The sequence below is a fragment of the Nuphar pumila genome, chromosome 12 (genome assembly GCF_984573655.1).
Source record: "Nuphar pumila chromosome 12, dmNupPumi1.hap1.1, whole genome shotgun sequence".
NCBI lineage: Eukaryota > Viridiplantae > Streptophyta > Magnoliopsida > Nymphaeales > Nymphaeaceae > Nuphar > Nuphar pumila.
The window spans coordinates 17,739,375-17,765,519 of record NC_143260.1 but is presented as its reverse complement, the minus strand read 5'-3'; the positions used below and the strand labels follow the sequence as shown (position 1 = coordinate 17,765,519).

The 26,145-nt window shown below is 35.2% G+C and overlaps 1 protein-coding gene across 1 annotated transcript in view; it reads left to right on the top strand.

The window, feature by feature from the left end:
- The first annotated feature begins 11,594 nt into the window (after positions 1–11,594).
- Positions 11,595–26,145, top strand: part of LOC149820172 (proton pump-interactor 1-like) — a 38,563-nt gene continuing 24,012 nt past the window's right edge. Inside the window, exons 1-2 of the mRNA XM_089983843.1 lie at positions 11,595–11,750; positions 11,863–11,942. The gene's annotated coding sequence lies outside the window, so the exon portion shown is untranslated. The remainder of the gene's footprint in view (positions 11,751–11,862; positions 11,943–26,145) is intronic.

The following is a 26,145-nucleotide window of genomic DNA, read 5'->3' as shown; positions in this document are numbered from 1 at the left end:
GGAAATGCTTGGGAGAGAAAGGTTTAGAATGGTTGACAAATCTTTTTAACTTGATTTGGCGAACAAATAAGATGCCTAATGAGTGGAGGAAGAGTACTTTGGTGCCTTTATATAAGAATAAGGGTGATATACAAGATTGCACAAACTATCGTGGTATAAAACTCATGAGTCATACTATGAAACTTTGGGAGAGGGTGATTGAGTCTAGGTTGAAGAAGGTTGTCATGATATCGGAGAATCAATTTGGTTTTATGCCTGGAAGATCAACTATGGAAGCTATACATCTTCTTAGACAACTTATTGAAAGATATAGAGAGAGGAACAAAGATTTGCATATGGTTTTTATTGATTTAGAGAAGGCATACGATAGAGTACCTAGGGACGTTCTCTGGTGGACAATGATGAAGAAAGGTGTTTCTCTCAAGTACATTAGTATAATTAAAGATATGTATGAAGGAGTAGTAACCAATGTCCGCACTTGTGGAGGGGTGACAACCAATTTCCCGATAACGGTTGGGTTACATCAAGGATCTGCTTTAAGCCCTTTCTTATTTGCGATAGTGATGGATGAGCTTACGAGATCAATTCAAGAAAATGTACCGTGGTGTATGTTGTTTGCTGATGATATTGTTTTGATTGATGAGTCTAGAGCTGGGGTTAATGCTAAGTTAGAATTATGGAGACAGACATTGGAAGCTAGAGGTTTTAAGTTGAGTAAGAGTAAGACTGAATATATGGAATGTCGGTTTAGTAAGCAACGAAGTAGTGATGGGAGTGTAGTGAAGCTTGGTGAGCAAGATATACCGGTGAATGATTATTTCAAATATTTGGGATCCATCATTCAAAAGTATGGAGAAATTGATGGAGATGTAAATCATAGGATAAAGGTTGGGTGGATGAAATGGAAAAGTGCTACTGGAGTGTTGTGCGATCGTAGAATGCCATTGCGGTTGAAGGGAAAGTTTTATAGGACGACTATTAGACCCACTTTACTATATGGTACGGAATGTTGGGCTGCCAAGAGACATCATATTCAAAAAATGAGTGTAGCTGAGATGCGGATGCTTAGATGGATGTGTGGAAATACAATAAAAGATAAGATTCGGAACGAAGAGATACGTAAGAAGGTAGGTGTTGCACCCATTGAAAATAAGATGCGAGAGAATCGTTTACGGTGGTTTGGACATATTCGGCGAAGGCCTAATGATGCTCCAGTTAGAAGGTTGGAGAAATGGGAAAATATATTAGTTAAAAGAGGTCGGGGTAGGCCTAGGAAGACTTGGATGGAGATGATAGGAAAGGATATGAATGCTTTGAACCTCACCGAGGACATGGCGTTGGATAGAAATGATTGGAGGAAAAGGATTCATGTGGAAGACCCAAAATGAATTTCTTTTTTGGTTCATATCGCTAACCCCAATTGTTTTGGGATGAAGGCGTAGTTGTTGTTGTTGTTGTTGTATATGTGTGTGTGCAATCACACTCACAAAAAAATGTGAAGGGACAAAAACTTGTTTTTTATGCATTTTTGTCTTTTAGCAACAGTTTTTGATGGCCTCTAAAGGTCTTGTTTTTTGTCTGGACCTTTAGCATTGGTCAAAAACCACAACTAAATATGCTAAAACATTCTTTCACAAAAAAACGTGTTTTAGCATTTTTTTAATGGTTTTTGCCTTGGTAGTTCATCACGCCCTGCGATAGATGGCCAGCAAGATCCCGTAGGTAACTTTTATATATATATATATATATATATATATATATATATATATATATATATATATATATATATATATATATATATATATATATATATATAGTCACTAGAATATGAGATCTGAAAATATAAAAACTAATGTATGAACCATGATTTTCATGGATTTTTTTTTTCTATTGAATCTAACCATACAGATGTGATTTACATGTTTGGTTTTATAAGAACCCACTTTTGAATCATCCCATTTTGATGCATAAATGAGATTTTTTAAGGCTTTAAAATCAATGGGTCATAATCTTCATAAATATTCAAGCATTCAAAAATTACATTTTTTCCATCGAAAATACACGATCCAATGGTTGATTCCTATCAAATTCACTGTCAAGAAAATCCACATGTTGGATTTGCAAAAAAAGTGTTGGAAATGCCCATATTTTTAGTTCTCATATTTCTACAGACTATATATATATATATAAAAGAACCGAACATATTAGGTCTTATTTCTCATATTGTTCCATAGTTTTGAAGTGTTTGATGATAGATTTGAACCATTAAATGTCTTTAGCATTGTCGATTTAGTGGAAAATGACTCTTGGACAATGTTTTTTCAACGACAAACGTGTTTTTATGAGTCAAAAATAACTGGCACCTTCATCACCATTGATTTTGGCTCACTAGAAAAAATTGTATGATCCAAAAGCCGGTTCCCACAAAAAAACCTATAGATCACATCTATGGTCTTAGATGTGATAAAAAATGCCAAAAACTATGACTTTTGAGGGGGCAGAAGGAGCTGTTTTTCTACTGTTTCGGTATTTTTTTTTGCAATTCTGACCCCATAAATGTGTTGAGCATGGTCGATTTACAAGGAATCTACACTTGGATCATGTGTTTTCTATGAAAAAATGATATTTACAGCCTCAAAAATTTTACAAAGATTTTGAACCATTGATTTTTTGAACCTTATAAAAACCCACCCATGTATCAAAATTGACCACTTCAAGAGCTGATCCCTATAAAATCAAGTATATAGATCACATCTGTACGGTCAAAATTTAAAAAAAAAATACTGAAAAAATCATCAAGCACATATTGCAAGCACCTATGCTCTCTCTCTCTCTCTCTCTCTCTCTCTCTCTCTCTCTCTCTCTCTCTCTCTATATATATATATATATATATATATATATATATATATATATATATATATATATATATATGAAACTGAACATATTAGGTCCCAGTTCTTGTTCTTAGAACTGACCATATTAGATCCCATTTCTCATTCTGCCTTGTTGTGCCTCGCAGTTTTGAAGTGTTTTATGATAAATCTGAACCATTAGATGTGTTTAGCATGCTTGATTTAGTGAGAATTGATTCTTGGATCATGTTTTTTTGGACAAAAAACATGTTTTTATGAGTTAGAAAAACTAGTACCTTCGCAGCCATTGATTTTGGATCACCAGAAAAACCTGTATACAGTTCACATTTCGGTTATCCAGGTTCCTACTAAACAAAACTTATAGATTACATCTATGGTCTAAAAAAGGGCATATTAATGCATCAAAGTAAGCATTCAAATAATTATTACTTTCACAACTTAGCCACAAAGCCCTTTGACATTATAGTAAATGAGAGAACATTTGTTTATTTAAACATAAAATCAATACTTTTTATATTTTTATTGTTTTTTATTAAATCTAACAGATTTTGGGTCATGTAAATTTCCAACGTTTCAAAAAATCGATGCTCTCAATGCACTAAAATTCTCTCCCTCTCTTTATATATATATATATATATATATATATATATATATATATATATATATATATATATATATATATATATATAAAGTGGTAGCTGTACAGCCCTGAGGTGCATAGCTAGCTACATAATCACCCTGAACATCCAGCGCAGGGCGTAATGGACGGCTGGCGTAAAAATGGGGAAAAATGCTGAAAAGAGAGTTTTCATATTTTTTTTAGAAATTAGCGGCGCTCAAAACCGCTGCAACAGCCTATAAAGGACGCCCATCCTTTTTAAAAGAAATTTAGCGATGGTTCTGAGTGCTGGAATTGGGACCTTTAGTGGCTCTCTAAGAGCGAAAGCCAGTTTTTGGCATTTTTATGCCGTTTCAGCGTTTTTTTTATCTGAAAAGACGCTGAGCGCTCAGCAGAGTCACGTAGGTATCACTCTATATATATGTGTGTGTGCGGGCGGGCCACAGTTGGCTCAGGATAAAACGTGTATTAGAATCAATGTACTTAATGCTCAAATGTATTTTCAAGAAAAAATGCAAGCTGACACCACATTAAAACTAAATAAAATATTCAAGTTTCTTCAATTAACTAATTTGAACCAAATCATGGTATTAATAAGTAAAGATAAAAACATCTACTAGTTTAGATAAAGTAAAACACGCCTAAATTATAAGTTTTTAAGTGATGATGAAAAAGAGTCCTAGCAAACACATTCTTATATAGATACAAACGCATGCATGCACCTACTCTCACCTAGTAGAAACTATTGCCCCGTGAGTGCACACCAGATCTTATCAATGGGATCTTGTAGACGTACTTGACATACTTTAATTGATAGAAATCATACATTGGATCTTGCTCTTTAAATGTAGATCAAGTTATGAAATCTTGGTATATTACATGTAGACCTTATAGATGTACTTAACATACTTTAGTTGATAGGATGCGTCACATATATGTTTTTTTAATGCAAAATTATAAATGTCATAAAATTTTGGTAAATTATGTGCAACTAATCTATATATTTATATATAGGTTAAGATCAGACATAACATCTCTAAACAAATCAACTTTTTAAAACCTTTTCAAAACCCCAAAATTTTTAGAAAATTTAAAAAAAAAATATTTGTTGCAAAGTTTTACATGACTACCCAGAGTAATGTGTCAATGAGGTCAGCTACGACCACATTCTAACCGTTCCAAATTTTGAATGGCCTGCCTGAGTGCAAACACGAGCGGATATTAGCTTCCCAGTGTCAGATATAATGCGAAGATCAACTTTAGACACAACCTGATTGAAGTTATTACTCTAAGAAAAATCACATATAAAAATGAGGAAGATGAAATTTATTTAAGGGCTAAGTTAGGTAAGGAATTACATAAAATTTTGAGGTTTGCAATCATATTCACAATTATTATATAAAAGAAATGAAAACATCCATAAGAAAATCTCATTCCATATTATTTACAAGTCTTAGAAGAGTAATGATCCAGAACAGTAAAGTTTAATATTTTACAACTCTTTAAAATGTAAACAAATTTTAAATCCTCCAAGGATCGTAATAAGTAAGAGAATTCTTTCGAGTTTGCATCAGCTCGACCTTCGCCTAGTCCATTCAAGATAATATCTTTAATATTGTAGGGCATTAATAATATGCTAGTAGAAAACCCAAAAATTAAACTTGAAGAACATCAATCAAGTTTGTAATGGTACAACCGAAGTGTGATTCCCATCATTTATAAAATGATGGTTAAAGAAAATCCACAACTACAATCATGTACATAACATTCATTCATTCATATCTATGACATTTATTCATTCATTCATTGACATCCATGGCATTTATTCATAAATCAATGATCATCAAGCAGTTCACATATAATGTCACAATGTAATTAGGTTAAATCTCATTTGACCATGTCTAGCATGAAACACACGCATATATTTTTCAATTAAGTCAGGATATAAAAGTCTTTCTCAAACATATCATATGCATTCATAAAGTTGCATATAACAAACTAGTTGAAATCTCATTCAACCATTCAAATGTGCTTTATACATGCATATTTTTCAAATAATTAAGACATATCAGTCTATAAAAATGAAAGCATTCACATTTTTTTTTCAAAAAGAGCATACACATGTCTACCTCATGACTATGATATGCATTTATACATTTATACAATCATTAGGTTCGTTCTTAGGACCATTAATATACTTTTGCATTCAAATGTTTGGGGAATAGACCTTTTCTCTTGACTTTTCTCGTGTGTCTCACAAACACATGCATCTCTTGTGCAACAATTAAGTCTATGCCTTGAATAAATAGGTCAATCACATGACCCTAAACATATTTGTTTCATTCGCATGCATACTCATATGAAATAACATATGTAAATATTAACAAACTCCACATGTCTACATCTATATGTTTATACACATGATAGCAGTGATTATATAAATCTAACACATTATTTCTCTTGATTATTCAGACTCATTTGAAACAAAAGAGGGTATAGCAAAAAAATAATAATAAATATAGGTGTAGTTATTAATTTATGTATTTTATTTTTCTCTATTATGGCTTAACTCAGTTTATCCCAAGCAGTTAATCCTGTAATGCATCGATTGAGAAATGAACATGGAGTCTTCATACTGGTCTATGCCCGTGTATGCCGCAAGGGCTAAAAACAAATGAAAATGTCTTCATTTACTTTGCAAAGTTTTTTTAGCCCTACCCTGTGGATCCCCTAGGTAGGCATGTCCTTTCAACCTCTGTGGGGCGGAAACAAGGCACACGTAGTCCTTCAACACTCAAAATGCTCCATAAGGTTTGTACCACTTTTTTTTCTTCAACGAAAATATAAGATTGGGACAGACATAGCCATCTCTGAGAGCCCGATTTTACTAGCACCTCAATAGGACTCGTGGTCCCAAGGTTATCTTCATTATCAAGTCCTAGGTCACATTCCAATATCATTGTCTCACAAGATAAGTCTCTTATGCTCTCATGCATGATTCAATAGTTTATGCCCTCATGCATGACTAAACAGTCTATGCTCATATGCATGACTCATTCAAATATGCTTTGATGTATGGTGATTCATTCATGCCCCTATGCATGAATCATTCAATTCAAATTTAAATGCATGATATATTCATTACATATATGACATACTTCACATGCAATATTTGCACAAACATTCTATTTATCTATGCATTCATATCAATCACGCAATATTCCATTCACTCGAGCATATGCATACATGTACCTGTAAAGGCACTTCATATTTCGCTATCTAAAATCATGTCAATCATGATCTCCTGAACCACAACATAATAACACTTCCATTCTCATACATTCAAATCATGCTCATCATGATCTCCGAACAATAAATTTTTATTTATGTGATGCTTTTGCATCAATTTTACTTACCATGAGTATTTACCCAATTTCCACATTGTGTTGCATTTTTTATGCGCTTTGGCTTTTTTAGTCACATGTGATACTTAGCATTAAATATTATTTATTTGCAGTATTTGCATGACAATTTGTATATTCATATGATATATACATTTAAGCATTTATAAAATTCTATTTTGAATTTATATATGCTTCTAAGCACTTTCAATATGCGAACATAAACAATGCATGAGCAAGTGCAGAAATTGCACTTACAATGCACATATTAACATGGTTAACTATACAGAATCATGTTCGCTCACATGCATTTTTATAACACTTTTATATAAATTCATAACCATGATAAAATTATAAAATAAAACTCTTCAACATGTAGTTTTAAATAAACATGATCAATATTTAAAAACTAATTTGAAATCTCATTCAAAATTGCTTCTAAATTGGGAAACTTTGCTCTCTTGAGCATTTTACTAAACACTTAGCGTGCAACACAATTCTAAATGCATAAACTACATTTCTAAAATTATAGACATGTAATACAAAATTAAATAATTTAATATAATCATGTTAATTGTATGCTTATATTAAACAATTAATTTATGACATAATCAACTAATTAGACATTTCAAGAACCTATTCGCTAAACATGATACTACACTACACAATTCATTAAATATAACAGTAAAACACACTAGATTGCTACCAAATGACCTAATTACAAATTCATCAAGTTCGATTTAGGGATCCTACCTTCGTAGATCCAAAATATAAGTATAGCGAAACCTGAAAATCTAAGGGGTTTAACGAACTCTGCACCGAATTGCCTCTTTGTCAATTCACTAAACACTTGGTGTACGCGTACAACACCAAGTAAAAATACAATAAATGGGTTTAGCTAGACATTCTCTTAATGTTGGAGAGCACTATAATGTTGCACAAACAACGATAAGGTGTCAGAATATCTTTTTGCACAAAAAACTAACACAACACGCAAATCAGGTGTCAATTTCACAAGAATCGATCCAAGCAATACCAAAAACAACGAAAGCTAGACTGATCAACTGTGTTGAGCATCTCCTCTATTCTGCACACAAATCCAGGTAGTTGTAATTCTCTAGCACATTTTCCAATGCGCAATCCCAAATAGGAATCTCGATTTCCTTGAAAATTTTGATCTAAAACAAGGTGGAATCGAAAACAAAAATGTAGAGAAGGAATTCTATGTTGGTGCTGCTGACGGAGATGACGTCAAATTGCAGAGCACAATCTCCAATGTTGGGAATCAAGCATAAATCCCTAGAACATCAAATAGAGAAAATTGACTAGGGATAAAATGCTCACAAAGAGAGGGAAATCGGTAAGAAGGAGATGAGGGAGAGTTGCTCACTTGAGCATCAATGGCGGCTGAAGATGACACAAATCTCCCAAAAATCTAGTGTAAATCCCATGAAATCTAGCTGGAGATGACACAAATTTCAAGAAAGCTCTCTTTAGGGAAATCAACAAGGGAGAAAACTAAAAAAAAGGGAAGAATCAAAGAAGAAGAATAATAGGAAGGGGAAGAACTCACCTCTGCACTAATGGGGGTGGAGAGTGGTGCAAATCTCCAAAAATCTAGTGGCACAAATCCCAAAGCAACCAACTAGAGGAGAAAGAAGAAGAAAATAGTTCTTCTCAAAACCCAAAAGAAAGCAGGGAATGAATGGTGTGTCGACCATTTAAGAAAATAAAGGAGATATAAGGGAGGTCGAGTGCCCTAGTGGGCCCCACCTACCCAAAAAAATGCTCCTTGGTGCGCCTATTCAAACCAAGTCCAAATTGGATTCGGTTTGGATCCAAAACGATATAAAACCCTAAATTGGGTTATGCACCAAAAACACTAAAATAAAATTAAAAATCGTATAACCTACATATAGTATTTATAGATAAAAAATAAGATAATCTAATTCTCTTCCATTATTAAAAATTCTGTAAAACCCAATTTTGGTTGACCCATTTGGGTTCAAACCTATATGGACTTGGGGTCCAAACGAAAAATCCATTTATCTTCCCATTTTTTTTTTCATTTTGCTGAAACAAAAATAACTATTCTAACTCTAAATAGTCCTAAATTAATATAAAATATTCGATTAAAATACTCTACTTAACTTATTTATGACCAAAATACCCATTTAATAGAATTTCTTTCCAAAACTTCTAAAATATATCTAGTTAAGTTCAAAACAATGTGAAAATACCTTGACAAATCATAACTCACTAAAATATCTAATTTTTAATATGAAGTAAATATTTTAAATAGTTATTTGTCAAAAAACAATTTAAAAATACCAATTATGCCCTTATTGGCCAAAAATGAGCAATAGAATATGTAAAATACCAATAAATAGAATTTAAGCACTAAAAACACATTTACAACTTGGGAATAAGCATGTTTTCTTTCTTTATTTATTTATAATCCTAAAAAACTATAGGTTTTATATCCTAGTCCCCGTACAAAAAAATCATCTTCAAAATTTTCACTCGGATACAAATAACTGTGGGTACTTATCTTGCATAACTGCTTTGGGTTCCCACGTACACTTCTCAGTATCGTGATGCTGCCATAACACTTTGACAAAGAGAATGGTTCTGGTTCGCAGAACCTGCTCTTTTCTGTCAATAATTCAAATCAACTTTTCGATAATAGACAAATCCTCTTGAGTATTTACATCCTCGTACTGAATGATATAAGAAGGGTCGTGAATATACTTTCTCAACATGGATACGTGAAATACATTATGAATCCGTGAGTACTAAGGTGGTAACTCCATGCGATCAGCTGTCTTTCTAATATCTTTCAAGAACTTAAAAGGACTAACATACCTCAGACTGAGTTTACCCTTGTTGCCAAAATAAAATACACTCTTGGTAGGAGAAATCTTTATAAACACAAAGCCGTGCACAAACGATCATGAATAACTCGAATCTGATAAGTACAGTGTTGAACTGCCATGGGTAAATCTACACTACGATTGCCAACATCGTCCCAATAAATATACGATCTTCATGGCCTCCCATAGAGTGCCTTGTATGGTTCCATGTCAATGATCACATGATAATTATTGTTATATGCGAACTCCCCGATAATCAAGTGACTATCCCAGTCGCTTTTTAAATCTAAGGCATAAGATCAAAGCATATCCTCAAGGGTCTGAATGATCCTCTTAGTCTAATAATTCGTCTGAGGGTAAAAAGTTATGATGAATTTCAACTCTGTATGCAAAGCTTGCTAAAACTGACCCCAAAATTGTGAAGTAAAATGAATGTTATGATCAGATATGATAGAGACAAACACACCATACAATTGAACCATTTCCTTAATGTGAAGACCCACAAGACTCTCAGGGGTCAAAGTAACACAAATTAGCAATAAATGAGTTAACTTGGTCAATCTACCTACGATTACTCAAATGACATCGTGCGAACGATTAGTCTTGGGTAGCCCCACAATAAAATCTATAATGATGTCCTCCAATTTTCAGTGTAGAATCTCAATAGGCTGTAATAGACTACCAAGTCTTTGATACTCGACCTTGACTTGTTGGCAAGTTAGACACTTTGAAACATACAATGTAATATCTTTCTTCGTGTCATTCTACCAATACCGCTTCTGAAGTTCTTTGAACATCTTGGTACTATCAGGTGAATGATATATCAAGATTTATGAGCCTTGTAAAGGAGCTCATGCATCAAGTCGGGATCATTAGGTATTGAAATTCTATCGTTCATACGAATACCTCTATCCTCTTTAAGGTTGGAAGAAGCACCGCTCACTTGAGTAAGGACCTTCAGTTTCTCAAGCTGAGGGTCTTTCTGTTGCGCTGCGATGATCCTGACGAATATATCGGGTTGCACGATTAGGCTAGCTATCGTGCCTTGGCCCACAACAAAGAGCCTTTACACAACTGTATAGAACACCACTAGATTTCCCGATGGCCTTTTTTAGGCTCGTAGAGTTGGACCAGGCCAAGTCTGCTCGGTGGTCTGAGCCATACAAAAGGGCAAGCAGCTCGTCGACTATACGTGACTTGGCCTATTTGAGTTGACCTTCTGCTAGGACATTGAGTGCTGTCCCAGTCCATTTGAACCAACTATGATCTGTCAATGGTCCGGCTCAACTTGGTCAAAATGGTGGGCCAGCCTATTGCTCCATGAAACCCAATGAAGTTTTGGATTCTACTTCTACCTACTAGGCGACTAGATCTGATCAATAACCAACATCTCAAAACCAAACATCCAGTAAGTCCAAGCCATATAAAATAATGTTCAAGTGAGTCCAAGGTCCAACCCGGTATCACTTAGATCCAGTTCCACAAGACTGCCCATATGATATGCAGACACCTGCACGTACACCTCCAATCAAATCTGGATCCATATCTAGCCAAGATCAATATTACATTTCATTCAGGTCAGAGATCCATTTGGATCCGACCGGTTGACCCACCAACAAACCTTCATCACGGCCTGTCTTAAAGAGTAACGAGGCGCAAATAACGCTCAAAATTTAACCACCGACGGACTCAGCAGCCATTTTTAGGAGGCAGCGCAAACAGAAGGGAAAAGCCCGACCCTCGTTGAAATGTGGACAACACCCTTCCTATTTTGGCCCTTCTGCGCCTTGAACGTCCACGTTTGCCCCAGAGCCATTTTAGTCATTTGAGGGTCCGCTGTACATGTATCTCCCTCTCTCTCTCTTCTGTAACGCGCGTCTCCCTTTTCGATCCTCAGAACAGCGTAAAGGAGGCGAGATCCGTCATTCTCGCCTCTGAATCGGACGCCCCTAAGGGAAGAAGGAGGGAGCGAACCGGATTTGGGGTAAGGATTTGATATTTCCTCTTCTTTTATTCTCTATTTCCTCCTCTTCTTTTGGTTTCGTTTTGATCTGGTTTGTTTCTATCCATCGATGCGTTCTCTGCTTCTTCCCCAGAAATTTCTGGTGTTTCTCGTGCCGCTGGTACAGATCTGGAGGGATTTCGGCGTCTTGAGAGGGAGATCGCCATTTCGACGGTAAAGATCCGTGTCTCTCCCTCGTTTTTGGTTCGTTCTTTTGATTTTTTTTGCTTTTGATACATGATTGTTGATTTGAACGCATTGAATTTTCCTTCGTGTTGTTTTTATATTATTTACGACGTTTCCTTCATTTCTCACCCAAGGATGTAAAAAAATGATGGTATATATCTTGTTTGTTGAGGCTGTTAACTAATCTGAACGTGTTTTAGATATTAATTTTTGGCTTCTCGATCTTATTGTACGTTTTGTTGGATTTTTGGTGGTTTGGATATTGATATTGTAGTTTGAAATAGATGTTTTAGCCAATAACATCCTCTCCTTGTTTTTTCTCGTTTTTCATGGAGGTTCTTTATTCGAGCATGCATGTCGCTGTCATGCAGTCTTAAGCTTGTTCGAATTTGTGAGAAAAACTGAAACAGTAGAAAGATGCATTCATTAAATGACCAATACCTGTTTGAAATCTTGATGTTTGACACTCATTCTCATGTTCCTGCAGTCAGGATTCTTCGACCGTTATCTATGTTCATGACCGTGACAAGGGGTTGCTGGATACTGTTTGGATTCTTGCTAAACAATCTTATAAAGTATTTGTTTATGCTTTGCAATGGTAGCAGTAGTTGAGGCAAGCCCTTGTGGAGTATAAATTGTACTTTGATTGTTACAGAGTAATTATCAAGAAACTAGGTAGCTGATTATAACATAAAATGTTGTTTGTTGACAAAAATACCATATCCATGTTTGGCTCTTTCTCTTGTATATTTCTATTTTTTTCTTCAACAATATCCAATGTTGCATTTGGATTTCTGTGCAAAATACGGTAACATTTTGTTTTTGGATATGTAAAGATTCTGTGCTGTACGACAAAAAAGTTCATGTTTATTATTGGTTAACCCTCCTGGATTAAGCTTCACATGTGGAAGGTTTGAGGTCTCAGTAGTTTTGACATATGTGGAAGGTTCGAGGTCTCAGTAGTTTTAATATATGCAATATCTTCTATCAAACAGCTTGCAGGTTGTAAGCAATCCATCTTGGAGATGATCAAATTCTTCTCTGTCAGAGGAAAATAGCTTCAATTTTCAGTTAATATATATATATATATATATATATATATATATACACATTTGATGATGAGGAACCCTTGCCAAAGCGAGGAAAACCTCGGGTGGGGCCCCACGACCATCCTGCCTTATGTGGCCCACATATGAGTTTGATCCGGTGCCTTCATCTCAGCACCCCATATAAAAAACTTAAAAAGATATATACACTCTATGTTGATTAGCTGGATATGCTGCAGAGCTGACTGTAGTTGCAGGGTTGCGTATAACATCATAACATCATAACATCACACTTAGATTCCTATCTGCAAGTATCTTTTGCATAAGTTGGCAGACAAACCTATTTAAATTTTATGTAACTGATACAATAATATCAGTGATTTAAGGTCAGCCAATATTATTAGCAATATATAGTGATATTTTAAAAATATGGTGATAATATCACGATATTTTTGGAAAACTCATTTTTTTATATTGTAAGCTTACATTTTCTATTTTTGTGTCTTTTGTATTTTGAAACATTTTAAAACTTGTTTCTCTATATTTTTTTCAAGGAAAATAATGCAAGACTATTATTTTCTTATATTTTAGTTATCATTTATACTTTTTCATTTTTTAAACTCCCTAGATTTTTCAGAGAAAAACCAACTTTTGAAAATCTATCTGAGAAAATACCTTAAACTCTATAGGTGACTATGGTGATAATACATGTAGAAATAAAGCTAACATATGTATTTTGGAGCTATATGTTTCACTTATAACTAAATTTTCATATGTTTTCTATGCCTATATTGTCTACCAATCTTGGTTAAACTACTCCTTTCGTTCTAGCCTTTCTATATATCAACGTGTTGCTGTTTACATTGGATAATAAAAAATTCTCTGTTAAGGCCAACCTGGTTATGGAATTTTAAGCTTCATGTTATTATATCATTTCTTAGTTGTTTTAGCTTTTGTCTTCCAGTCTTCCTACACCAGGATTTTGAAGCTGAGATTGTAGGTGGAAAAGGTGTCCACCGTTTCACGGAACATACTGAGAAACAGATGCATATTTTATAGATATGTTGAAATAAATGTGAATAAGAAAAAGAAATGAGCTAACTGCATAAGAATGTTTATAGAATTATAGGTTGGTTCTGATGCCCAGTACGGTCATGATTAAAAGTTACATATTAGACAAAGAATAGTTAGGTCATGTGAACCATTCATTCACCCGTATGAAAGAAACATGCTTAACTTATTATTTGGTTTTGGGAGATGGTCAACTGCATTTCAACAAATGTTGAATCTAACTATATGCCTCATTGCTGAGTGTACATTTTGTCTTTCTATTCTGCAGTGCCTATGAGTTGATATTTTATTCCCATTTCTTCAATTTTTTTTTATATGAACTGTTGATTGAGTTTGAACATGCATGGTCCAACCAGTATGACTGGAATATAGTGGTAAAGATGCAGTGTCTTGGTTGTCAGTTGTCACACTAGTGGACTAGAAATTGTTTCCCATAGGAAAGTCAACAGGTCTCTAATGTTTGTAACTCGAGAAATCTGTAGACCACAACAATTTGAAGAGAATTTTGATTCGGCTAGAATGAGAAACACTATATCGCTAATGGCTGTTAAGAATCAAGAGTCAAGACTACTGCTGAATTGCATGCAATAATTGGATAGCCAGAGATGAGGCTTTTATATCTTCAGCTTATGCAGTAGTTTGACAAGGAGACAAAAGCGGACTAATAGGGGACCTGTGGTATGCAGGATGTGGACTTGAATCATTCAAGTAGTAACTTTGTGGTGTGCATGGGAAGAACTGTCTTGGAACTGCTGGAAGGTGGGCTAATGTTTATGTCTGGGAAGTTGTGACATTCATGTGTTGGTAAAGTGCAAGTTGGACAATTAAATGTCACCTGCTTTCACCCCGTGCAGGTTTTCCTCAAAATTGTTCCAGCTAACATGCATGTGAGCTGGTGAAGGCCTATACAATGAGTAAAACTTGAATTTGTTACAAGGATTTTTTTTATAGTAATGGATAATGCTCTCTTATAGCTTAGCTTAACTATCATCTTAGTGAAATGGAGAATGCGTTTTCAGTCAGGTATATTGAGCATACTTAAATCTCCAAACCTGGTTATCATCTTATACGAAGTTTGGATGAATATCAGTATAAGTAGTATAGAATTCCAGCAATGTCCAAAAATTGTAAACATGATCAATAAAGTTTCTGCGAGCATATTGCCATACTGCAGATTTTTATGTTGTTGGGAAAGTAAAGCGGTTTATATAAAGTTAATTCCATGATTGTGCAGTCAATTTTGTTTCCTGAAAAGCACCTCAAGGGATCTTTTTCCTTTTTGGGTTAATAAAAAGTCTAACAAATCTATGCAAGTAGGAGAACCTGTACTTGCTTTATCATTGTTTTTTATATGAATAATTGTGGTGTTGTGGCATCAAATGATGTAAGCATGTACTTTTCAGCTAGGTCCAGCATGAAATGGAACTTGGTCTCCTCATAATCTTTGAAACTGTTTAAGGATGCATAGTTAAGACTATATAACATTAACATGCCTTTGCTCTTTGTCATTTTGGACATAGCTTTATATCCCAATGGTTGTTACATGCCAATTTCTTCATTAAACTGGGGTATGCATTTTTTGTATTTAGTTTATGTACTACCTAGTTTTGTGGCATGGGAAGTGAAAGAAAAATGTCTAACTTCCCATCTTTGCGATGTGATTGAATTTCGCCCTGCGATTCGGGCATTCTTCTATAGCCTAGCCTTTTGCCAGCAGTGGTCCCTTGTATCACACTTGATTTGGATACCTACTTCCAGCCCCATGTTCTTCTGTAGAACTTACAAGGACAGTGATTTCCCCACTTATGGTCTGTTTGGTGGTGGTTCAAGTGGTTAATGGTCCCACATTGTTGATCTTTGAAAGATATGTAACAAAATGGTGGCCAAGCACAAGATCACAAAGTCTCAAGACAACAAATGCCTAAACAGCTCTCAAAGGCTCAAAGAGCAGAAACTGTTAAATTGTATCTCTTTTCTGTATACATATATATATATATATATAAGAGAGAGATACATATACATATATGTATCTATCGTTATATATATAAATATATATACTTCATGTAACCCCCAAGGGTATTTCCATCTTTTTTACTTTTTACGCATATTCACATTAGTGAATATGTTTGTAATTCTTTTCCCTTTTTTCTTTCCTTTTTTTTTCTTTTCTCTTTTCCTTTTTCCTTTTTCTTTTTCTATTGTTGACTTAGTCAACACTTTGGAGGGGGTCCAACACTAGACGTTAGACCCCTCCAACGGTTAGATTTCTAATCGTTGGAAGGGCTTCAACGCCTAGTAGGAGCCCCTTCCAAGGTCTCTTCTCCATTATAAATAGGGGTGAACCCCCCTCTTAAATGTATTCAATGCTTGGAGCATTGTTCTCCATTGTTCAATAAAGATCCTTTATATTTTAGCATTTGTGTTCTCTATTTGTACCTTTTGTACATTTTGTTCTAAGTGTTCTTGTGCCTTTGTGCACATATCCCTTTGTGGAGGTGGTGCTTATTTTGCACATTATCTCTTTTGAGATATTTTTAAATGTTATCAGAGCAAGGTTGAAGATTGAAGATCGTGTGATTCTTCGTGTTTGCAAGTGCCTCGAAAAGCATGCCTTTGGCTTCTTGGTGATTGGAGTGGAGACTTCTCTTCCCTCAATATTTTAGAAGGATTTTACAACAAGTAAGATTTAAAAGTCTTTTTGTAGTACGTATAAATTCCTCATTTTTTCCTCTTTAATGGGTGAAAAAGAGTCATATTTTTCACTTGGTTTTAAATTAAATGGCTCCAACTACTATGTTTGGGCTGATAATATGGAGGCTCACATTAAAGGGAAAGGTCTTTGGGGATATGTCAAAGGAACCGTTCCCAAACCCGAACCTAAGATCACCATTGTTGAGAAGAGAGAAATAAAGGTTCTTGATGGTGAAGAGCAAGGTTTTAAAACCCGTGACTTGGGACTCAACTCGTTCTTTATTGACTTGTGACTCAGCGGGTCAACTCGGTGACTCAGACCGAGTTTTGTTAACTTTTGATTTTAAAAGAAAAATAATATATAAATTGTCATTTAAACATATAAAGGTTTGTAGAATGACTTAATTACTAGTTTAATTGATTAATAAGTAAAATAACATCAAGTAAAACTATATCTAACTTATAATTACTCATCTAATATCAAGAAATCGAACAACCAAGCAAAACAATAATTCAATATTTCGATAAAAACAAGCTTTAAAGTAAAGTTAAGTTAAAAACTTACAAGAGTAGGAGTAAAAACTAAAGTAAAGATAACCATACTTGAGCAATCTGCAATGCATCTCAGTAATCAACTTTCGCTTTTCAGTTTTCACTTCAATTTGTACTCGTATTGTATCATATGTAATCTGCAAATTTAATGAGTGACAACAATTTTGCAAATTTATGTATCAACTCTTAATATATTGAAAATTTAGAAATTATCACATGATAAGCTAAAGATGTTGAGTAAAGTTGTGAACCATTCACCACAATCTAGTGCAACTGTACAAGCAAGAAATATAAAGTATAAAGCATAATGCCCATGACCATATAAAAAAATTACAAAGTTCATAAGTATAAAGTTAATAATCATAACACAATGACAAAATCAAATTTCACACATCCAAAATTCATTCACTTTTACAAAATATGATATCTCAATTCTCAAGTCAAGAGTCAAATCTCAAATAGAGGCGAAGTGCTATTATTTGAAACTTCATTTGAATCAATTCTTGAGTTGAAAGTAGAAATTAATGGCTGAATTGGAGTACTAGTGGTTGCATTTTTCCTTGCATCTTCATCTTTAACTCCATCACCACCTTTATCATCAATAAGATTAGCTTATTCAATGTTTTTAACTTCCATCTCCAAGTCCTTTAAGAAATCCTTCATTCAATAAAATATGACACATTTGAGTTAACATGCAATAGAGAAAGACAAAAAATTAAATTAAAAAATTTTTAATCAAGTTAAAATATCAAACAAACTTTTACGGTTTTACCTCATCTCCATCTAAAACTCCTTCTTGCATGACCCATTCATCCATTGGTGTTTGCAAATATATATTGTCCAAAGAAATTGGGTCACGACGTGTTCTCTTTAATTGCTTCTCTCAGACGTAAATTATAATGGACAAATACTAAGTCATTAAGTTTCTTTTGAGCTAATCTATTTCTTCTCTTAGTGTGAATTTAATCAAAGGTACTCCAATTTTGTTCACATCTAGATGAAGAACATGTTTGACTAAGTATACGAATAACAATTTTTTGGAGATCGGGGGCACATATTCCATGCATTTTCCACCACATTGCTGCATAAAGCCAAAACACAAAAAAATGTAAAGTTGATTAAAAAAATATTCTTTTGCACAACACAACAATAATGTTGAAGATAGATCACCTGACTTGTGCTTATCTCTAGTCATAATAGCTATAGAAGTACCAAAATCTGCACTTGCGTCTTCAAATAACTCAAGTTGCTTGCATGCTCTTACTCTAGCTGAAATATTTGGCTCCAACTTATCAATACATTTAATTAAACCACGCCTTAGTTCATGATGCTTTGCGAATTACATGAAATAGTACAAATAGTCAAATACATTAAAATGATAATTGATAAAAGAAAGTTCATATTCAAAATTTAAAATAATTAATAAAAAGATATAAATAAATACATACCTTAGAAAATTGTGGAGTGTAGTGGTATTTGGGATTGAGATAGTATGCTGCTGCATGAAGAGGGTGATGCAGTTGATTTTCCCAACGATTGTCAAATATTTTCCAATAAGGTTTATAATTTTTCTCATTGTCATGAATTTCTTTTATAGCCTCTTTGGCTCTATCCATAGCTTCATAAAGATAACCCATTGTAGGATTTTCTTCTCCATCGACCATTCTCAAAACTTTGACTAGAGGTTCTATCTATGTCACAGGGATTCGGCTAGCAGGGTGCCTCACCCGCATTGACGCTACTCGACGCGGGTGCGGGTGCTGCACCGGGTGCGGTCAACCCGATCCTGGGTGCGTTGACCGCACCCAGGGTCATTTCGGTCCATTTTTGTTTGGATTTTTTTTTAAAAATTTGCCCTACGAAATGGGTTGCGGAATTAAAAAAAAAATTCTGCTGACAGCGGCTTGCTGCTGCCCCTCTTGTTTTATAAAGGGGCACTTTGTCCACATCTGATGAGCTTTGTTGGCATCCCATGCTATTCCTGCCTCCAAACAATTAATTCACAGCGTTGGAAAACATACTGTTAACTTGGAAATGATGATCCATCTTCCTCAAAAATTAAAACCAAAATTCAAGAGCCTTTTGAAGTCTTTATGCTTCAATCATCCAAATCCTTTTTCATCAAGGATTTTCTCTCTCCATAATAAATGATAATGGTGGTGGTAGAGCCTTGGTGGCTATTAGTATTCACTTTTCTCCTGACGAGATGGGTGCTCTAGCCGTAGCCTTGTGTAGACCTCTCTTTTCTACATGTCAAATCCAATAAATTTCTTTTAGCTGTCATATGTGTGCAACTATATGTAAAATGAAATTTGAAGAACCCTAGGCAGTGTCGTGGCAGTGGCGTCGTAGGCCTCGTGAAGGCTCTCTCTCCAACAAACCACGTCAAACCTTTCGCTTATATTTTTTTTCGTCAAGACCAGGGAGTTTCAGACATGATTGAATCATGACAGTCAGCAGAACACAGCAGGCTGGGTCGATCAGATTGCCAATCCTTTCGGTTCATCAATTTTGTCCCGTTGAGCCAAAGTACACAACAAGCAGAACGTGGGTAACAAGTCTTCAAACAAACACACCAGGAAAAGAAAACTGGACCCCGACCTGCGCCGGGGGAACCCCCGACCCCCTTCTCTCTCTCTCTATATGTATATTTACATTTTTGCCCCTGCCACACCCTCGCACCCGCACCCGCACCCGCACCCACACCCACACTCATGTGACATAGGGTTCTATAGTTTTAACAGTTGATTATACGACTCTCCAAAAATTACTATTCAATATAATATCCTCCATCTCTTTCCCCTTAGCATATGATGAATATTTTGAATTGTTTCATTCATCTGATGCCATCATTTTTCTAAGACCACTTTGATGTTCTAGCAAAGATTGAAGCATGATAAAATTAGTGGCAAATCTTGTAGTAACCGGTCTTAGAATTTCTTTCTTATTGGAAAATTGAGTCCTCATTAGGTTCAAAACAAAAGTATGATTGTAAATGAACTTCGTGATCCCTTTTCCTTTTTCCACACATCCCGCTATGCTTTTTATCTTAGACAAATCTTCAAGCATGAGATCTATGTAATGTGCTGCACAAAGAATCCAAAATATGGTTTTCCTCCTATCCTCCAACATCTTTCCAGCCAGCTTGATAGTTGGCTGCATTATCTGTGATTATATGCTATTTTTCAATTTCAAAACATTATTAACATACTAGACAAATTTTAAATATCAATGTTCAATAGAAAATTACAAAAGAACAAAATGATATACCTGAATAACATTCTCTGCACCTACTCTTTCCACCACTTCATCAAATAATTTTAATAAATTTTCTCGATTCTTCACGATACTTGTTGTATCAACTGATTTCAAGAAGTAAATGCCCCTTGGACAATGAACCAAAGAATTTATCAATGTCCTTTGTGTTGCATCTTTCCAACCATATAATAGAACAACCCATTTCAACTCAAGACTCCTTGTATTCTTTGAAATAATCATCAATTTTTTTAATTTTTTCTTGTAATAATCTTCAAGAAATCTCAGATGAAGAAGGCGACTTCAATCCCATTCCTACTGAGGAACAAACTTCAATCATCTTCGTAAAGTAAGGAGAATTGGCTGCGTTGAAAGGAATGGCTGAATGATAAAAAAATCTTGCAATAGCTGAACATAACATATCTCTAGCTTTTCTATCCAAAGCTGCTTTTATTCTAAGTTGTTTCATTGATGGAGACCCTGCCTTCACTTGAACAAAAGCATCAAGATTATGCTTTTGGGTATCATTCATCAATTTTTTTCCTTTTATATATATTTTCTCAGTAGACTCATCACTTTCATCTCACAAGTCTATATCATTATCATTTACTTCAACAAATGAACCAATCTCATTTACAATATTTTTCTTATATAATTTGTGTTCCTTAAATGACTTCAAATTCTTACGATTTTTTTTCCTTATAGATTCTTCGACTTTGTCGCATGGTTCCACCTCTCCTTTAATACCAGCAAGATGATACTTAAGTCTATTAATGCCACCACTCATCTGTTTTTTACACCAAGTACATTGTACCCCTCTTCTTTTTCTTATCAAGAGGTAACCCAAAATCCCACACAGGGTCCTTTCCTTTAGTGAATGTTGTTGGAGTCCTTGAAGATCCTTCTTCTGACATTTCTTTGATGATTTGATAAATCTAGAACTGTTAAATTTGAAAAGTTAAAAACATAGATACAATTAGTAGATTATGCACAAAGTAATGATTGAAAGAACTAAAAAAATGCCATGATTTATTTGGTCTAGCCACTCTCGATTTTCGTTGTAGAGCAGTCCAAACCCACCAAGGAAAGTTGGTCAACCCAATTTTTATTATGGATCAGCCCAAACCTATCAAACAAAATCAGTGAACTGTAACCTGAAATCGATTGAGGTTTGGTCCACTTGAATCCTCAAATCGATTGAGGTTCAGTCCACCTGAACCTTGCAAACAGATTTACTAAGCAAGTTATCATTTTTTTTACTATTAACACTAGCATGATCAACAAAAAAAAAACCATTAGTGCATGCTTTGTTGCCAAAAATAAATAAATTATGCATGCAGAACCCAAAATCGAAACCAAATCAGAATCCTAAAAATTTGTACCCATTGCCCAAAATCGAAACCAAATCAGAATCCTAAAAACCTGTACTCGTTACTTAGATTGTGTGCGTATGACTGTGACACACCAAAAGAAATCAGATTTGCGTGTGTGCACGGTACACACCACTAACCTGATTAGCGTGTGCATACATCATACATACCTTCACAAATCTCGTCCAAAAATCTTGTCGGAAATTCTCGCGGCAGCGGAAAGAAACACAAAAGGGGAAAAATTGAAAAAACATACCTGGTGGCGTTGGAAAATCTCGCTGATGCACTGCTTTTGCTGGAGAAGACGCGTCGGAGCTGCGACGACGCCTTACTGTTCACCGTCGATGTGCCTTCGTCGGAGTTACTGTTCACGTCAGAGTTACTGTTCGCTCTGCAAATACAAAACGCAAAAAAAAAAAACACGATGGCAAACCACGTTGGAGTTACTGTTCACGTCAGAAACTCCTTTCCGGCATCGCTGTTCACGCCGGAGTTCTCGTCGGATCGCTGGAGCTGCAGCCGCACCACACCTTCTCGGCTTCTCCTCTCTTCCATCGAGGGTTGAACAATGAAGACCTTAAGGGTTTTCGTTAAAAACTTAAAAGGTAAAGAAAAAAATATTGCAAAATTGCCATTATCATGAACCGTCCGATTCTATTTGACTCGTGACTCGGCCCGACTCGCGCGAGTCCAAGCGATCCCTCCAGCAAGTTTTGTCAAGCGAAAGTGCCCAGCACTCGCTCGAGTCTAGCATGACTCATGACTCGGCCGAGTCAAGCCTGAGTCAGGTCGAGTCAAGCCCGAGTCTTGGCAAACCGAGTTTGCCTTGTCGGGTTGACTCGCTGGAGGGCCGAGCCGAGCTGAGTCAATGAGTTGACTCGGTGAGTTTTAAAACCTTGGTGAAGAGAGAGAAAAAGCTTTTGAAGAATACAATAAAAGGCATGAAGAATGAGAAATGAAAAATTACAAAATTCTTTCATGGTTTTTTTCTTCCGTTGAAACAAGAATAAATGCAAATATATTGAAGTTCAAGAAAGCCTTTCAAGTATGAGAGTATCTTGAAAGAATGTATACTTCAAGAGATTTGTCCCATAAATATTATCTCCAAAAGAAGGCATTAACTCTTCAACAAGGGGAAATGTCCGTTAGAGAATATTTTGCCAAGCTATCCCCTATTTGGGATGTACTTGCTCTCTAAGAACCTAAATGGAGTGGAGACGCAATTGAATTGAGAGCCAAACAATTAGAAGATGATAATTTCTTCAACTTTTTAAATGGGCTTAGACCCGAGTTCGAACAAACTAGGTCCTCTCTTTTGTATTCTTTCTCTTCTGCTCCGTTGGAAGATGTGCTTACCAAACTAAGTGGAGAAGAAACTAGATTGGGGATGAATAAAACCAATCAAAGTGTGTTCAAAGTGTGTTGTCCATTCCCTCTAAGGATGAGGATGAAAGTGCTTATGCTGTTTCAAGACCAGAGAATAATGTCAAAACATATAAACCTCCTCACTTCAACAAAAATCAAGGAGGAAGAGAAAATGGTAGGCAATATGGAAGAAGAGATTATACTAAAATCATATGCCACTTTTGCAAAGAATCAGGACACATTAAACCGGTTTGTCCCAAATGGAAAAAGATGGTGGCTATATCTGCAACTTTCCAACCAACTAAGGAGGAAGGACCATCATTTAACAATGCTACTTTGTCTCTAAATCAAATCATGAAAGCTCTTCAACCTCTCCTCAAGGGATCCGTTTTCGGAGCCGCCATGACAACCTTCTCTCATCTCGGTAAGACTCTTTGGCTCTTAGACTCGGGTGCATCCTTTCATATGACTCCAAATGTTTTTGTACTTTCTAAATACTCAAAAAATTTGTCACCCTCTTTTGTCTCTACCGCGGACGGGGCTTCTCGTCCGGAAAGTTATTGGGGAAGGCTCTAGGAAGGGAGATCTATACTTTATGGAATTTCTGTAAATTCCAAAACACTTTTTTTGTAATGTTGCCCAACATAAAGATATAAATGTTTGGCATAAACGCCTTGAGCATCCAAATATTGTCAAGCTTTCTTATTTATATTTTGCTAAAACTTTATGTAAAGACAACTTCAATTGTAATGATTGTATTCTTGGTAAAATGAGAAGCTTACCTTTTGGACAAAGAACTATGCTTTCAACTAAGCCTTTTGAAATTGTGCATTCGGATGCATAGGGACCGACACCCGTAGTGTCTAAGGGAGGGTTCTCGTATTATGTTATTTATGTTGATGATTTCTCAAGATATAGTTGGATATACTTTCTCAAACATAAACATAAGGTTTTCTCTACCTTTAAGGTTTTCATGTGATGATACAAAATCAATTCAATAGTGAATTACAAATTCTTAGAATCGATTCGGGGGGAGAATACCTTTCAAATGATTTCAAGAGTTATATTGAAAATAATGAGATTGTTCATCAAAGGTCTTGCCCTAAAACATCTCAATAAAATGGATTAGCCGAATTAAAATATAGATATATAATAGAGACTACAAGGACCTTACTCATTTCTCAAAAAATTCCAAAAAGATTTTGGGCTGAAGCGGCTCTTGCATCGGTTTACCTCATAAATCGACTTCCATCCAAAAATTTGAATCAAATATCCCCCTTTAAAACCTTGTATAAAAAGAACCCGATTACAATAGACTAAGAATTTTTGGTTGTAAATGTTTTGTCCTCACCGACAAGAATGATAAACTGTTTCCCAAAGCTATTCCTTGTGCGTTTTTGGGATATTCGGAAACACAAAAAGGTTTTTGGTATTATGATATTAAAAATGATAAACTATATGTTTCAAGAAACGTAACCTTTTTAGAAAATATGAGTGGTTTTGAAGAACACAAAACTCATGAAGATAATGCCGATTACTCCTTTTTGTTTGAATTATTATCTAGAAATGCGGATTTTTTTAGCGATGATGAATTGAACGAGGATGGGGATATAAGTGAGTATTCCAGCACCCATCCAACATGAAGAAATGATAGTTGAAACAATTACCTATACACATAGAGATAAAAGTACCTTTAGAAGTACAATAGAAAAGTATAGTGACCCTAGTGAACCTTCCAACCACTCTTGAAGAACTGAAAGATCTATAAAAAATCCTAGGAAAAGTCCTTCGTTTGCAAAAAGCGTTTTATGGTTTAAAACAAGCCCTTAAGGCCTGATATGATCGATTTAATGAAGTAATGGTTTAAGATGGTTTTACTTCATGCTACACTGACATTGCTCTGTTTGTCAAAAAGTTTGATGTAGGAATTGTGATTTTACTGCTATATGTTGATATGTTGATAACAGGTAGTGACATAAAGAGAATCAAAAGTATTAAAATTACTTTAAAAGAGAAGTTTGAAATGTCAGACTTAGGGTATCTGACATACTTTCTTGGTATCGAGGTAGCCTACTCTCATAAAGGCTATTTTTTGTCTCAAACTAAACTTGCATATGAGATTCTTGAGATGTTTTCCGAGTTGTCTCAGATATTACTGACGATAAAATCTATGAGACCCCTGAAATTGTGGGATAAAAAATGAAGATCAATGATGGGATACCTTTGGAGGATCCTACCCCCTACCATTAACTTGTGGGGTCTCTAATGTATCTTAGCCAAACATTTCACATGCCGTGCATACTGCAAGCTAATTCCAGCATGCTCCTACATCCATCCATATGGGCACCGTTCTCCGAGTTGTCAGATACATAAGTGAAACTATAAACAAGGGAGTTTTTCTTTCCTCATCTTCTGAGTTAAATTTAATTGCATATACTGACTCTGATTGGGGAAATGACCCAATAACCGTCACTCCACTACAAGTTTTTGCATTTTTTTAAGTGAATCCCTTGTATCATGAAGATACAAGAAACAACAGAAGGTGTCTCTATCATCCACAGAAGCAGAATATCAAGCCATGACTTCCACAACCATGAAAATTGTGTGGATTGATCAACTGCTACAAGACATGGGGATTCAGGTTCAAGGACCCACAAAGCTATGTTGTGATAATAAGAGTGCAATTTACATTGCTAAAAATCACATATTTTATGAACGCACAAAGCATATTGAGATGAACTGCCACTACGTTAGAGAAGCATATTTGCAAAAAGTTATAGATCTTCCATACGTGACCTCAGAATATCAGTTGGCAAATTTCTTCACCAAGGCGCCCTGTTG